Here is a 7,113-nt window from a genome sequence, read left to right on the forward strand (position 1 = left end):
TTCCACTTTGATTGTACCCTTGGTTGGGGCGGTCATAGAAGTTGTGAGTGGATGCCACCATGTTGTCTTCTTGTTGGAGCTGCGGGCATTCATCAGTGTAATGGCTGTAATCAGCACAAATTCCGCAAATTCTTTGTGGGACTAGTTGTTGGTTTTGCTGCGGTTGAGTTTGCTGAGCTTGTTGATTCAACTGCATTTGCTTCAGCAGGTTGGTCATCCCACAGATGCTTTGAGTTAGAGCAGCAGTCTCTCTGCCAGAAGATACTTCTACAACGGCTTTTGAACGGCCTTGCTTCTGTCTGTGGTTCCGAGTAGATTCAGCTAAATCACTGATCAATTGCCAAGCTTCATCAGTGGTCTTGTACTTCTTCATAGACCCATTGCTGGCACTTTCCAATGTGGTCTTATCTTGGGGCCTCATACCTTGTGTGATATAGCTGAGTAGCACGATCTTGTCAATCATGTGGTGGGGGCATGCTTCCAAAAGATTATTGAAGCGCTCCCAGTATTCAAAGAGAGTCTCATTGTCATCCTGAACAATTGTAGAGATATCCTTCCTCAGTTTATCAGTAACTTCAGATGGAAAGAATTTCTCCAGAAACTCCTTTCTGAGTGTATCCCAGTTGGATACATTTGCTATAGGTTGAGTGTAGTACCACTCTCTTGCTTTTCCCTCAAGAGAGAACGGAAAAGCTTTCAGCAGAATTGAAGTTTCATCAGTGCCATCACGCTTGACAGTAGAACAGGCTGCCTGGAAATCTCTCAAGTGCTTGATAGGCTCTTGAGCAGGTAGGCCATGAAACTTGGGCATCAAATTTAACAGTGCGGTCTTTATTTCAAAATCCGTAGCTACTGCTGGATGATGCGCTTGAAATGGTTGCATTGTAAAATCAGGAGCTCCTTCCTCCTGAATGGTAACTCTTCTAGCTGCCATGTTTTCTGCACGTAAAACAACCGAATCAGTAGAACGGAGGCTGGTTTCTTCCTCAGATTCACTTTCAGATCCGCCCTCAGAGCGGGCTAACCTACGCTGTTCTCGCCTTATTCGTGAAATTGTTCTTTCAATTTCAGGATCGAATATTAGCAAGCGCGAATCAGAAAGTGAACGTGTCATTTGACGGAAGAAACATGCAGCTCATAGTAGCAAAATTAGATAAAATGCAAATAAATAAATTCTAATTAATAAAATTAGCACTCTATTGCAACTTCCCCGGCAACGGCGCCAAAAATTGATGGAAAGCAGAAGCTGATGAATTAAAAAATTATTAAAATTGATACGTTGCAAGTATAGTTCTTAATTCACCGAAAATTTGCCTATCAATTTAGAAATGTGTCACAAAGAGTTTAAATCAAAATTACTGGGAGTTTTAAGTCCCAGATCGTCTCCCAACGAGTTGCAGAGAAGGGTGCTATCTTATTAATCAGAGGTTCGAAGAAATTGAGGTAAGTAAATTGGAATGTAAACTGAGGGAAATTAAATGATATGAATAAAAGCCTTGACTGGGAATTGATTAGTTAGAATCTCTATCATTGATGGAGTGATTTTTAAGATTGATTTATAATTAACGGTTACTCTGTTTAGTTATCCTTTACTAGGTAAGGCAAAGTCAAACAGGTTGGATTACTAGATCCGTTCACGAGTTACAACCCACTTAGTTCAAAGGGATTGACGTTGGTGACAGGATAGCAATTCAACAATTAACCCAATTACAAATTTTCTTTCAATCCTTCCAACTCAAGAGTTCCTTTTCAATCAATTCCCCATCAAGTAATGAAACTACTCACGCATTGTAAATAATAAATCCATAACACATAAAAGGGAATTAAAAGAAGACATGATTATCGGAATTAAAATTGAATTAAAAAGAAATAATCCTTGCATTAATTAATCATAAAAGTATCTGAATGACAAAATTGAACATAACAAAGAACATGGAAGAATAGAACTAAGTTAAGAGAACAAACTAGAATGATGAAGTCTTGATGAGGAAATAACTCTTCTCAATGTTCCAATGCTAAGGCCAATTGAAAATTAAAATTCTAAAAACTAGAGAGAAAAAAAAAACCTAAGAGAGTGAAAAACTAGATCTAAAACTACTGAATGAATGTGTATGTTGTTTCTGCATATTCTCTGACTCTAGTCTGCTGTTCCGGACCAAAAACTGGGCCAAAATAAGGTCCAAAATCGCCCCCAACGAATTCTGCAGATTATGCAGATCGCACATGTCACGCGATCGCGTCATCCATGCAGACGCGTCGCTTGCGCTTTCTAATCTGCGCGGCCGCGTCATTGCGATTTGCGCTCCTTCGCGCGGTTGCGTGAGCCATGCGACCGCATCACTTCTCGCTGGTTAGCTCCTCAAATTCTTGTGTTCCTTCCATTTTTGCTAGCTTCCTCTCCAATCTCCATCTCATTCATGCCCTATAAAGCCTGAAACACTTGACACACAGATCACAGCATCGAATGGAATAAAGGAGAATTAAAATTAAATAATTAGAGTCTCTAGGAAGCAATTTTCAAACATGTACTAAATTTAGGAAGGAAATCTAAATGCATGCTAAATTGATGAATAAGTGGGTAAGGATCATGACAAAACCACACAATTAAACACAATATAAACTATAAAATAGTGGTTTATCAATGGTTCTATTATGGGTACTGTTGAAATTAAGCTTACTGAAGAAGGAGTAGGAGGCCTCGGTTCTATTATGGGAGAGGAACAATAACTATGACCTGGCTTTACTTACATTTTATTATTGTTAAGACATTGACCAATTTGCATTCGATGTTGTGTGTTTACTTTATTTAATTAAAAACAAGAAGTAAACAAAGTTGAACAAAAAGAAAAGACTTGCAATTTCCTTAATTATAAACCTTCCCTTAAAGCACATAATAGTTAGCAAATAACAGGGCATTTTTCTTGCTTTTACTTTGACACACTAATCCTTTTCCACTGTCTCTCTTTTTCTCTTTACTTCCCCCCTCCTCCCCTCTTGCGATTCCACATATATGATGTAGCTATCTGTGTCATTACAGGTTTTCCCTAATCACATGAAACTACAGATTAATGGAGAGATTGTTGGAGAAAAACCGTTGTCATCAAATAAGGAACCCAGTTCAAATGATTTGAGGAAAATAGTTTTGGCAAATATTGGTGGAGATGGAAATATTTCACACGGTTATATGTACAATTTTCAAGTTTTCCCTTCTATTTCATCTATTAAAGATCACCATATGAAGGTGATTGGGTAATTATAATTTTGTTCCTTGAAATGGCACTATAATTTTCTTGATTACTGATATGGACAGTTATTGTTACCTTTCTGTTTATAACTAACTAACTGTTGTGTGTGAAACCAACCATGTAGCATGAAAGAGTATGAAGAGAGGGTAGTATCACTGGCCTTGAGTCGCCCAAAGCTTCAAGCTCTCACTAATAAGCTTAAGTCTGTTCGCATGACTTGCCCTTTATTTGACACAGCTCGCTGGGTGAGTTTAATACTCCCTCTCCTTTGCCTCAAATTATAAATGTATCAAATTCTTTTTTGTGACAGATAGTTTTAGATAGTATGTAGTTTATAAGATGCATTGTTCTGAATTTTGTGGGTGAGGAATCTTGAAAGAGGATATCTTAAAATGTGGAATCTACATTGCTCTGGTCAACGTCCCCAACATTTCAAGGTCACCGAAAATGATCTTGAATATCCTTATGACAGATATATATATATATATAGGTGTTAGACAAGAATGTATATAAGAAAATCAAGAAAAAGTAGACCGATCTTGTACTTGATATGTTGATGAATCTGAGTGTAATTCTGTTATAGCAATCACGAACATATCTATTTTGCTAGAAATCATGGATGAGTAATTTATTGTGTTTTGGCTTCACAATGCTCTTGATTAATTAACTAGAACATTAACAAGATATACAAAAAAAGAAAAAAGGGGGGGACTAATAACTTTTCACTAAAACTCAAATGAACCAAAAGTTGAATCAAATACAACAAATTTGTTATTTATTATCATATATGAATTGCCAGAGCCAAAGCAATATATCGTACAAATAGAATGAAATGATGGTGCTTCACTTTATCAAATTAGTTATTATCGTATTAGAACTGTTTTTCAAGGTAGTTAATTACTTTTTTATCCACTTGAAAAGCTTTAGTCAAAACTTCAGGAGAAATAGGTGGAGTGGATCTAAAAACAGCATTTGCAACTGTGATAACACCTGGATTCTGACTGCTAAGACCAGAAATAACAACAGCGTTGCCATAACCGGAGAGATTCTAACCAACACCAAAGTCCAGTTTCCCCCATAACATGAAACCAGTGCTTGGGGACTTCTAGAAGGGACAAATGCCTTAATCGAAAATTCACAATTTTCACTTGAACCAATCCCATGGAGGCAACCTGATGCAAGCCAAGATCCTGATTTACAAGTTCCCAAGGGTAGTGAGACTTTGACAACAGCTTCAAAATCCTCCCACTCTGTATATGGTGAAATTGAGAAAAGGATTGCAGATCTTCAGTTTAAAAATTCAGGAAAGGATCTCAGAGCCCTTAAGCAGATTCTGGAAGCAATGCAGAGATACAAAGATTCACTAGATATTACAAGAGAATAGGAAACAAATTACCCTTCTGACAGAGGTCTAAGTGAAAGCTCGGAACTACAGACACCAAGACAACCCCAATAACCACTTTCTCTGGTCAACTCTATCCTCATCATATCTGCTACTAAGTCTAGCACAAGAGAAATGATTGGCTTTCCTGGCATCAAGCTCCTGAATACATCTCTGTGAGCTGTAAACTCTGAAAATACTATATCCTCTTCATAGCTGCCAAAGATAATTTAACATAAATAAAAATAGCTAAATAAATCAACAACACCGTTAACAAATAAAATTCTAATTGAGTTTACTTACTTATCCATCAAATGATCACCATACAAGTATGCTGCAATTGCAAGTTCAGTTTCGTCCAAACTCATTGAAGCTGTTGGTCTAAAACAGACTTGCACCCACTAAATATATAAAGAAAAATTGTTATTAGTGAAATAATAATAATAATAATAATAATAATAATAATAATAATAATAATAATAATAATAATAATAATAATAAATTACTTATTACTTAGTACTCACACTAGGTAGCTCTAATCCATGAATATTGATTGGAGCAAGTGAATCTGTTCTCCTTTTTTTAGCAATGGACAGATCTGTCTTGGCCTTCTCAATACAGCATAGCAACAATGGATTATTCGATGCACTACTTTGTTGGTTAAGAGTCTTAGAATTGGAACCAAAGACCTTAAACACCTTAGAGGGAGAGCTGACATTATTTTCCAATCGTTGAACAAGAGATTGGACTATTTGGGTCAATTGCTCAACAGAATTAGCTAATGAGTCTAAAGTCACTCTATCCTTCAATGATGGATTGGGTTCACTGTAACATTAGAACATTGCATGCAGGGTCATAAACGCATAACATTAAATACCAGTAAAGATAAACAAATAATAGATATTAGAAATAGAGAATATTCAGCAGATCATGCATTGCAAAAATCAGGTTAAGACTATACCTTACAATCTACATAGTCAACTTATGGTCAAAAAACAAAAATTACAGAGTCAAAATTCTTCAACTTGACCCCAAAAATTTTTTACAAAATAATTAAAAAAACTACAGTTACTCTCAAATTATGCCCCCACCACCACTAAGCCCCAAACTATAGTAACACAGTTCGTCATCATCAGAATAAGCTTATGCACCAAAGCTAACCGATCAAACACAAAAACAACTTCAAAAAGGGGAAGAAAAAAAGGAGTAAATTTTGAGTCAACTATATACTTAAAAATAATAAAAACAGAGAAATTTTGTCTTTTTACTATTCCTTAAAAAAAGAAAAAAGGTGAAGGTACATGAGAACTAAGGAAAAATTAATAAAAGAAGAAAGAAAGTACCTTTTGTTGAAAAAGAAGAATAAAGAGAGAATATTGTTGTCGTGCTAGAAGGTTTTCTTAGATTAGGAATGTTATTAAGAGCAGTGCTTGTTGTTTGAATGAAGAAGAAAGAGTTCGTGTTGAACACGGAAGATTGAAGGGAAGAGAAGTGAAGTGAAGTGAAGAGAAAGAGTTTCCGTAAAAGCAGAGAAATTTCATCCTTATACTCTTCTACTTCCTCCTCTATCGCCGGAAAAGTAGAGAGCGAAGGAAATCAGCAGCGAGAGAAAGTTTTCCTGGAAAATCAGTGAGAAAAAGGGAACGAAAAAGAAAAGAAAAAGAGAAGAAAGAAAATTTAGCAGTGAGCAGTGAGCATTGGAAGCATCTTTTTTTTTCTTTTAAAAGAATCAACATAATTTCTATTAACAAATTATACAAGACCATTCAGAATAAATTTATAATACAAGAAAGAAAAAAAATAGTACATACTTGTTCAGAATTTCAGTTGGTTCTTGACAAATCTTCATGTTAGGAATAGAATTTGCCTCAACAGAAGTAGCTCAATTATTTCTTCGCGTTTTTACCATTGTAATTAGCTTGTAGTGTTATGTGTTTGAGAATAAAAATACATAACAATGATAAAAGAGAGTTGTTATTATATATCAATTTACGGTAAATCTATATTAAATGCAAATTCATTCTAATTATTGACAATCTAATTAGTTTATAATCAACATAAATCAATTCAATTATATTATTTATAAGTAAATCATATATTCCGTCAAAATCAATATTACAAATTTAAATGCTAGTATTACGTAGAGTTATAAGTTAAAATAAGCTAAAATGATAATATCTATTTTAAATTATATTTTAATTAACAAAATAAATTTTCAGTAACTTAAAAATATTACATATTTATTGTCACGTTGAATAATAAATTTAAATAATAATATCTATTATAAATAATTTCGACATAAAAATAATAAATTTACAACAATATATAATTTTGAAAATATTATATATCTATTATTAAATATTACGTATTTATTATCACATAGAATAATAACGTTAAGATTAGCATGTTTTGATAATGTTATGATCTTTTAAAAAAATAAATATTTATTAATAAATATTATGTATTAAAATCTTTTCACATTATATT

General features: G+C 34.2%; 1 non-coding gene across 1 annotated transcript; it reads left to right on the forward strand.

Annotated features, from left to right (window-relative positions):
• The first annotated feature begins 457 nt into the window (after nucleotides 1-457).
• Nucleotides 458-565, forward strand: LOC148572282 (small nucleolar RNA R71). Its single transcript, XR_015908385.1, has one exon. It is a non-coding gene; the product is annotated as a small nucleolar RNA R71 (small nucleolar RNA).
• Nucleotides 566-7,113: the final 6,548 nt, after the last annotated feature.

The sequence above is a fragment of the Arachis ipaensis genome, chromosome B3 (genome assembly GCF_059453495.1).
Source record: "Arachis ipaensis isolate K30076 ecotype BB chromosome B3, ASM5945349v1, whole genome shotgun sequence".
NCBI lineage: Eukaryota > Viridiplantae > Streptophyta > Magnoliopsida > Fabales > Fabaceae > Arachis > Arachis ipaensis.